Raw genomic sequence first — 10973 nt, forward strand, 5'->3', positions numbered from 1 at the left:
GAGGTGGGACTAAACTTTGGTCGCGACGTGGGCAACACAGGGGCCTTTGGTCCTGGTTGGTGGCACCAACCGGGACTAAAGGGGGTGCATTGGTACCGGTTCGTGGCACCAACCGGTACCAATGCCCACCCTTTAGTCCCGGTTGGTGCCACCAACCAGGACTGCCACCAACCGGGACTAAAGGGGGTGCATTGGTACCGGTTCGTGGCACCAACCGGTACCAATGCCCACCCTTTAGTCCCGGTTGGTGCCACCAACCGGGACTGCCACCAACCGGGACTAAAGGTTGGGCATTGGTACCGGTTGATGCCACGAACCGGTACCAATGCCTTGGGTATATAAGAAACACTTAGCAGTTTCTGCAAAAATCACTTCTTCTCCGCCCCGACGCCCCCACGCTGCTCCTCGTCGCCGTCGCCGCTGAGCCCTGCCCCGACGCCGTCGCCCGCGCCCTCGCCCGACGCCGTCGCCGCCCTGCCCCGACGCCGTTGCCAGCGCCCTCGCCCGACGCCGTCGCCGCTCGCCGCCGTGCCCCGACGCGCGCCGCCCCGGCCCTGCCCCGACGCCGTCGCCGTCGCCGCTCGCCGCCCTGCCCCGACCCCGTGCCCCTGCCCCTCCTCACCTTGGTCTGGCGGCACCCTCCCCTGTTTTTTGTAATATATGTGATAATTGTTTTTGTTCATATATATGATGATTTTTTTATAGAATATGATGTTTTTTCAGATTATATGTATATGATTTTTTTATAAAATATGATTCTTTTGCTTTTTTATAAAAATGTATATATGTTTGTATGTTCTTTGTGTGTATATGTTCATATATGCAAAAGTTAGAATTAGTACATTTTAGGTTAGTTTAATTTTTTTTTAAAATTTAAATATCTAACTAGGAAAGGAAGAAGAAGAAAAAGAATGAGAGGAGAAAAAGGAAAATAAGAAGAGGAAGAAAGGAGAAGAAGAGGAGAGGAAGAAGAGGAGAAATAAATGAGAAGAGGAAAAAAGAAGAAAAAGAAGAGGAGAAGAAGAAAGGAATAGAGGAGAAAGAAGAAGAAAAATAGAAAATTTTCTATTTTTTTTTCTTCTTTCCCCTCTATTCCTTTCTTCTTCTCCTTTTTTTCTTGTTTTTTTCTTCGATTGCTTCTCTTCTATTTCTTTCTTCATCTCCTCTTTTTATTTCTTCTTTTGTCTTCTTATTTTTTATCGGGTATGTCGTTGTCGATATACCCCCTCCCGATCGAACTTCAACACGAGGGGGGGGTACCAATATACCCCCTCCCCGATAACATTATTTTCCCATGTATATGTATGTCGCGTCGTTGTCGATATAACCCCCTCCCGGATAACTTCGACATGAGGGGCGGTCGATATATATACACACTCTCGACCGTGATAACTTATACCACGGGAGCACCCCCCCTCAGCCCTCTCGCTCGACCAAAACTCTCGAGGACACCCAAACGCTAGAGAAAAAAATGATGTTGGTCTCCTACGCCCTCCCGCCGCGCCCCTACCCGACAAACTCTCTCGAGGCCACCCAAATTTACCAAGTTAAAAGAGCGTTGTCGTCGAGGCCACCCCAAACCCTATAAGCGTTGTGTCGAGGCCACCCCAAACCCTTGAAGCGTTGTCTAGGCCACCCCAAACCCTAGAGAAGCAGCGTCAAGGCCACTAACATGATTCCTTATTGTGATTAGCTAACTAGTTCTACGTTTGCCACTAATATATATCCATCTATACCATGTTTGAATAATAATTGACATGTTGTAAATATTTGCAGAAACTATGGATCACTCCCGAGACGAAGCAACCGAAGCGATGTTGGGGGAGATAATCGCACAAGGAAGTGATGTCGTTGCGTCGTTTCTCTACGACATCGATGGTCAGGAAAGACCGGGTGAAGAAGAGGGCTATGTTCATGATGGCTCCGATGACCCATTAATGCTGGTACAAGAAGAGGGATATGTTCATGATGGCTCCGGTGACCCAATGGAGGTACAAGAAGGAGACCGTGATGACGGCTCTGGTGACCGAAACGAGTTCGGCCAGGTATATATATATTAGTTAAGCCCGTGCTGACTAGTTAATTGATGCATTCATTGTTTTCATATGTACACATATTAATTAACTCTCGTCTTTCTTATTTTTTCTCTAACCCTCCGGATCGAGCTCAACTTCGTTAAAAAACGAGGCCCGAAGAAAAAGTTGCGCTCGGATGAAAGGTTTGAGATCACAGCAATCGTGCGCGATGGCAAGCCGATTGAACCCATCCGGACAAGGGATGCATTTCGTGCTCGGTGCGGGGTTCTTGTTAGGGACAAGATCCCGATCAGTATCCAACAATGGTTAAAGCCAAAGAAGGAAGACCCTGCGGTGCCGACGTCTTATGTCTCTGATATGCAGAAAGAAGATCTTTGGACAACGCTGAAGGCAAATTTCACCCTACCACCAGAGGAGGATCCAGAGAAGCCAGTTAAAGAGGAATTGATCAAGTCTCATCCTCTTAAGAAGATGGCAGAACTATTCAGGAGGTGGAAGAATGAGCTGAAAATGTTTGTCGACAAAGAAGAGACACCAGAATTCATCGGCCAGTTTGAGAAGATCAGAGATCAATGGCCCGCATTTGTGGCCCACAAGACATCGGAAAAGAGTAAGAAGATCTCAGTGAAAAACAAGAAAAATGTTGCGAAGAAGAAGCATCACCATCACACGGGGTCAGGTGGTTACCTCAAAGCCCGACCTTTGTGGCACAAGGCTGAGAATGACCTGATTGCTAAAGGGGTCGAACCAGAGACATTGAGATGGCCAAACCGTTACCAGACTTGGTTCTTCGGGGTTGGCAGAACCTTGGACCCTGTATCAGGGAAGTGCGTTTGGACGGAAGAGCAACTACGAATACCCGTCAGGAAGCTTCGGCACTATATCGCCGCAGCACAGGAAGGGACATTCGTTCCACACAGAGATGTAACGACCAAACCTTGAAGGATTTGAGTCTCTGTGCTTTACTGTGCTAGTCCCTGGATCGACTCGCTAGCACACACAGTATAGATGAAAACCAGAATAGCAAGTGCATCATTTATTACAACGTATGATCCAGAATTTATAAAATATAACAATCTGCATAGCACTTAGCTAGCTTTATACTAAAAAAACAGCGGAAAAGTAGCAGAATAATAATGATGAGTCCCATCATAGCCCACTGGCGATGTTGAGTGAAGACTCGCGACCCTAACGGTACCTTACTCCTCGTCTGAATATCCTGCAACATGATACGTTGCAGCCATATAGGTCAATACTTTGAATGTACTGGCAAGTTACACAAGAAAAGATAGTATAACAGACCTACATGTATATGCATAGTATAACAAAAGAAAGGCTGATGGTTATTTTGCAGAAAGCTGATTTTATCCTCATAGCTACCTAATAGTCAAGTTTTAATTTGTTTGCTACAATAATTCACATATGGTTGAATTGGCATCTCCAACTCCAACCTATTACCATTATTAAGTTTCCCACCAAGTTTTATTAAGTGTGTCATCTGTCAAGATCATCCAACAACTGTAATGGCCTAGCTGCTCAAAATTGTCCATAACCGGGGACACGGCTAATCATGATTAGTTTATACACTCTGCAGAGGTTAGTACGCTGTACCCACTGGACCCAACCCGAAGATTGAGACGAAGTCTTTCAGAAGCAGTCACCTAGTCCCACAGGAGGCCCATCCCACCTATCATAGCTACATCAGCTGGCACATCCGGGTAAGGTTTCCACGACTGATCAACTAAGCCAGAGCCCATAATAGCCAGTGGTCGCACAAGGAAGCTACTAGTCACTAAGTCTGTTTGATCTTTTTGAACCTGGGCGGCATTCCACTTACATTCAGAGGGTAGAAACCATGATGTTCCTGAAACCACCCAGCAATACCATATCCGCCCAGAGGTGTATTATATCCTGAATTACTACTCAAATTTATTTTGTAGTAATCCTCACATAATCTCAATGAATACAGGAACCAATCCCCGTCTACATAGCATAGCAAAATATATCTAGCACGATCTTCAATGACGAAGGGATATAGCTCAATAGCATAGCAATAATAATCTTCCTATACATGCATAATTTTCATAGGGTGGTATAATACTACATGCATAGAAAAATAATAGGTAAAGGATGATCAACATGTAACTTGCCTTGATTCTGGTTCAGAAAGTCACACTCCTGACAATAGTTTGCGTCGCACTCCGCACAATCTACACGTTGCAAACAATCACACCAATCAATCGCCACAAACAATTAACACCAAATAAAATCATCGGCAATAAAACAACTTGTTTAAAACCAAAGCATAAATAGCATGGCAGCAGGTGTAAAATTATCTACACGCTGATACGATGACAACGCAAAAAGAATCAACTAAATCAGATTTACGGTTTGCAAAATATGGCCTCCGGTAGGTTTAAAATAATCTGTTTTAACAAAAAAAATTAATTTTCGTAAAACTGAAAACCACTGGTTCTAACAAGTTCTACTCATCAATACGAGATCACAGGAAAAAGAATTTCCTGAATCGGAGTTACGAGTAAAAAGATAAACGCGTTTCAAAATTATACCGAGAATCAGACAGAGATAAAAACAGATTAAAAAGAGATCTTATTTCGTCCTGAAGCTGTTCATCAGGACTTGATGAATCCCTCGTGCGTGCGTTCTCACCACGAACAGCGGGGAAAAACGGAACCGCCTCGGTGTGGCTACTCCGATGGTGCTTCTCCGATGGCGGTCGGACAAACTCCGGTGACGTGCGCAAACTCCGGTGAACGGCTTCGCGAACTCCGGTGGATGGTGAGGTGCTCCGGCGATGGCGGCTCCGGCGGCGGCGCGGTGAGGGGCGGCTCCTCTGCGATCTAGGCGAGTTGGGGTGACAGAAGAAAATCGGGACAGGGGAAATCGAGCCTTGTCTGCTTAAGGCCTCGGTTCCTGTAGATATATGCTCGCGAGAAGAGTCCTGGGGCAACTCGGTTACGAGGCTGGCTCGGAGTAGGAGAGAAACGAGGCGAGGCAGGCGCAACCCCCTGGTGCGACGCGGTTACGAAAAGCTGGGGCGCTCGTGGGGTCCTGGCGCAGGGGTCTCCTGTCGGTCCCTAGGGGAGAGGGAGGCCAGGAGCGCTGGCCGCTCGGTCAACGGTCCCTGGGCAAGGTGGCCACCTGGAGCTGGGGTTGTTCGGTTCGGTGCTCGGGCCGAACGTGGTGCTAGTGAGGAGCTGGCTCGATGCTTGGCTTTGTTTGGTGCGTTGTGCTGAGGCTCGTGGGGAGCTGGGCACATGCGGGTGCACGTGGTGCAATGGTGCATGCACGTAGTGCTGGCTGGGCAGCTAGTTTTTTTTTTTTTTTTTTATAAAAGCACGAAAAGTATTAAATTAATATATATATATATAAATATTTTTTTTAAAGAGAAACAAATCGAGAAAATAATAACGATAATATACGTATACAAAAATACATACGTATATTAGAAACAAACGCGTATAGTAATATATATATAGGTATATATAGATACATATATTAAAAACTAATATAGATATATATATATAAGTATAAAAATAAATATCCTAATAAATACTAAAGGAAACCTAGTTCCACCTAACGCAAATTTTAAAAATAGTTTTAATGCAATATGCCACACAAATAGCATTTAAAACTTAACAAAAAATAATTTCGGGCATTATAAAATTTGCGAAACCAAAACGATAACTCCAAATGACATTTTAAATTTCACGAACTTTTTATTTCACACGGGAGAAGTCATATTATCTCCACTTCAATAAATTGCCCGAAGTTGCAAAAAGAATAAAATTATCAGAAGAGCAAATAATGCATAAAAATATGAGATGCATATGAATGATCTATTAACATCCGAATTTAGGAAAATTGGGATGTTACAAACCTACCCCCCTTAAGATGAATCTCGCCCTCGAGATTCGGGTTGGCTAGCAAATAGGTGTGGGTGCTCCTGCTTGAGATCCTCCTCTCGTTCCCAAGTAGCCTCTTCTTCGGTATGATGATCCCACTGAACTTTGCATAACCTGATTGTCTTGGTGCGAGTAACTCTCTCTGCTGTCTCCAGAATCTTAACAGGCTTCTCCTCATATGTCAAGTCAGTCTCCAAGTGAATTGCCTCAAGTGGCACTGTATCTCTCAAAGGAACATCTGCCATCTCGGCATGACACTTCTTTAGCTGGGATACGTGAAACACATTATGAACTCCTGACAAAGCTTCTGGCAACTCCAGCTGATAAGCTACCTCTCCTCGACGCTCTAAGATCTTGTAAGGCCCCACAAACCGTGGTGCTAACTTACCTTTGATCCCAAACCTCTTAATTCCACGAAGTGGTGAAACTCTAAGGTATGCACGGTCTCCTACCTCATATGTCACCTCCTTGCGCTTTGCATCTGCATAACTCTTCTGTCTAGACTGTGCTATTTTCAGCTTGTCACGAACCAACCTGACTTTCTCCTCAGCATCTCTAATCAAGTCTGGTCCAAAAAAACTGACGCTCTCCAACCTCATCCCACATCAATGGCGTCCTGCACTTCCTGCCATACAGAAACTCAAACGGTGCCATCTGCAAACTAGCCTGATAACTGTTATTATATGAGAACTCTGCATACGGTAAATTATCATCCCAACTGGACCCGTAGTCCAAAGCACAAGCTCTCAACATATCCTCCAATATCTGATTCACCCTCTCAGTCTGCCCATCTGTCTGTGGATGGAATGCTGTACTGAACTCCAGTCTAGTACCCAATGATTCATGCAACTGACGCCAAAATTTAGAAGTGAACTGAGTACCTCTATCAGACACTACCTTCTTTGGAACTCCATGCAGACAGACAATTCTGGACATATAAATCTTAGCTAGCTTAGCACTGGTATAGGTAGTCTTTACCGGGATGAAGTGAGCGACTTTAGTCAAACGATCAACAACTACCCAAATAGAATCATAACCTGATCGAGTTCTAGGTAATCCAGTGATGAAATCCATACCAATCTGATCCCACTTCCAATCAGGTATAGGCAATGGTTGTAACAAACCTGCTGGTTTCTGATGTTCTGCTTTAACTCTCTAGCACACATCACATACTGCAATATACTCAGCAATTTCCCTCTTTAGGCTAGGCCACCAAAATCTCTCCCTCAAATCCAAATACATCTTAGTATTACCTGGGTGAATAGAGTAAGGTGAATCATGCGCCTCCTGAAGAATCAATTTCCTTATATCTGCATCCTGAGGTACACAAATACGCTTCTCAAACCATATGGTTCCATGTTCATCCTCATGGAAATCCTTTGCTTTCCCTTTTAGCATATTCTCCTTTATCTCAGCAATATACTTATCATCCTTTTGAGCTTCTCTAATTCTATCAAGCAAAGTAGGCCTTACCTCAAGTGTAGCCAAATAGCCTCTAGGGACCATATCCAATCTCAGAGTTCTGAACTGCTCACATAACTCCGGTGGCATATCCTCAATATCAATTGCATTAGCATGGCTCCTACGACTCAATGCATCAGCAACAACATTAGCCTTACCAGGATGATACTGTACATTCAAATCATAATCCTTAATAAGCTCCAACCATCTCCTCTGTCTAAGGTTCAACTCCCTCTGAGTAAATATGTACTTCAGGCTCTTATGATCAGTAAATATATCACAATGATTACCAACGAGATAATGCCTCCAAGTTTTCAATGCGTGCACAACTGAGGCTAACTCCAAATCATGTGTAGGATAATTATGCTCATGATTCTTAAGCTGACGTGAAGCATAAGAAACAACTTTACCCTCCTGCATCAAAACACTCCCAAGTCCTTGACGAGAAGCATCACAATATACCTGAAAGTCTTTATGTATGTCTGGCAGAGTTAAAACTGGTGATGTGACTAAACGTTGCTTCAACTCCTGAAAGCTAGCTTCACAATCATCAGTCCAAACAAACTTACTTCCCTTCTTCAACAATTCAGTCATAGGCTTTGCAATCTTTGAGAAATTCTCAATAAACCTCCTGTAATAACCTGCTAAGCCCAAAAAGCTGCGAATCTCACCAACTGACGTGGGTGTCTCCCACTCTGTAACAGCAGCAACCTTGGATGGATCAACTGCCACTCCATTACCTGATATAACATGGCCAAGGAATGCTACCTCATCCAGCCAAAACTCACATTTGCTGAACTTGGCATACAACTGGTGCTCCCTCAGTTTCTCCAACACCAAACGCAAATGCACTTCATGCTCTTGCTTATTCTTGGAGAACACCAATATATCATCAATGAAAACAACCACAAATTTATCCAAGAATTCCATAAACACCTTGTTCATCATATTCATGAAGTATGCTGGGGCATTAGTCAATCCAAATGACATAACAGTATACTCATACAGCCCATACCTCGTAGTGAAAGCAGTCTTTGGAATATCTTGCTCACGAATCTTTAATTGATGATAACCAGAACGAAGATCAATCTTTGAAAACACAGTAGCTCCCTCCAACTGGTCAAACAGATCATTTATCATAGGCAAGGGATACTTATTCTTAATGGTTACCTCATTCAGAGAACGATAATCAACACACATCCTCAAGGTTCCATCCTTCTTCTCCACAAACAAAACAGGGGCTCCCCAAGGTGATGAACTTGGGCGAATAAATCCTTGTGCCTGTAACTCCCTCAACTGCTTCTTCAATTCCTCCAACTCTTGAGGAGGCATTCTGTATGGTCTCTTTGCAATAGGTCCGGTACCAGGAATCAAATCAATGAGAAACTCAATATCTCTATCTGGTGGCATACCTGGCAACTCCTCCGGAAACACATCTGGATAATCCTTCACAACTGGCACCTCTTCCAGGCTACCCCCCTTAAGAGAGTTCACCTGCATCCTCTTATGCTGGTACTTACATACATATTTGATTCTTTTCCCTCCTGGTGCACTGAGAGAAATAGATCGACTAGCACAATCGATAACTCCTTCATATAATTGTAACCAGTCCATACCCAAAATAATATCCAGACCTTGTGACTTCAATATGATCAAATCTGTAGGGAACTCATGCTTCCCAATAGACAAGTTTAACTGATGACAACCAACACCTGCTATCATCTCATCTCCTGGGGAACTCACTCTAATAGGCATACTAAGGGTTTTGGTTGGCAATCCATGTTTATCAACGAATACCCTCGAAATAAATGAATGCGATGCACCAGTATCAAAAAGAACAAGAGCGGGTACTGAATTGATCAAAAACTTACCAATCACTGCCTCTGGCTCATTATAGACCTCCTCCACATTAACGTGGTTGACATGACCCTTTTGAAAGGGGTTTGGCTTGATGACTCTAGAATTCCCATTACCATTATTGCTCTCTGGGCATGCATTGGAGTAGTGGCCCATCTTTCTGCACTTGAAGCACTGGACCTGATTAAGGTCTCTCTGCACTGGCACATTCTGGCGGTTCTGGTTATTGTTACCTCCATTACCATTACCACTACCGTTGCCATTGTTGCCCTTGTGTCCATTATGATGATGGTGGCCATTATGATTGTGGCCATTACCTCCATGATGATGATGCCCATTACCTCCATGGTGATGATGTCCATTACCTCCATGATTATGATATGAAGTGCGTGGCTTCTGCTGTGGTCCTGAATTAAACTTGTTGTTGCTATACTTCCTCTTGCGGTTCTCTATTGCCTGATGCTTTCCCTCAAGCACAATAGCCTTATCAACAAGCTCCTGATAATTACCAAAAGTGGCCACAGTCAACTGAACTCCCAAATCATCATTCAGGCCCTCCAAGAACTTCTCTTGTCTAGCTGCATCAGTGTTAACATCATTAGGAGCATAACGTGCAAGTTTGTTGAACTCCTCCACATACTCATTAACTGAGCGACCTCCCTGACGCAAGCTGCGAAACTCCTTCTTCTTTAGACTCATGGCGCCAGCAGACACATGTGCGGCGCGGAAAGCTGCCTCAAACTGCACCCATGTGATAGTATCAATGGGATAGGTGACCAAGTAGTTGTCCCACCAAGCTGCGGCAGGACCCTCCAATAGATGTGAGGCAAACCTCACCCTCTCTGCATCTGTGCATCCAACGGTCTGCAGGTTCCTACCAATAGAACGAAGCCAATCATCCGCCATAATAGGTTCAGGGCTGCTGGAGAACCTTTGAGGATTCAACCTCAAGAACCTAGTGAGCATATCCATAGGTGGCGGAGGCGGTGGGTTGTTGTTGTTATTGTTGGCCAAACTCTGGGCAAGCAACTGGATCAACTGGCCTTGTCCCTCAAGTATCTGCCGCACATATTGCGGTGCATCATTGCCATTGCCATCATTGTTGCCTGCTCCTGCATTCCCGTCCCTAGGCTCACGTCTCGGCCGCATCTGGTGGGCAAGAATAGATAAGAAAATAGATAGAATAGGTCTAAAGGAATATAGATATTCTACCCATATGCATATTATGATCAAGGTAATATATATGAGGCAACAAAACATCATAACAAGTAACACAAACAAGCATAACAATAATCAAACATATCTATATATATAGTCGAATAATCTCGACAAGATCCTAGTTTAACAAACAAGCAAAATAACAATCAAGCAAGCAACCTAGTATCGTCATGCCACAAAGCGGGCATAAACAGATACGCTAACACGTTAATAGCGCAATTAAAACAAGATAAGTGGTGGTCTCAGCACTAGTTCCTACTTAGCTGGTCAAGATACTAGAGTGGTTGTCTAATGAAAGAGTAAGATGTAGACAAAGTGTATAGAATAAATTTAGACTCCTATGGCTTTTCTAATCCATTTTCTAGGGTCACGACCTACAGTCAACGCATTGCTCTGATACCATCTGTAACGACCAAACCTTGAAGGATTTGAGTCTCTGTGCTTTACTGTGCTAGTCCCTGGATCGACTCGCTAG

This window comes from Hordeum vulgare, chromosome 5H, assembly GCF_904849725.1.
Source record: "Hordeum vulgare subsp. vulgare chromosome 5H, MorexV3_pseudomolecules_assembly, whole genome shotgun sequence".
NCBI classification, from domain to species: Eukaryota; Viridiplantae; Streptophyta; class Magnoliopsida; order Poales; family Poaceae; genus Hordeum; species Hordeum vulgare.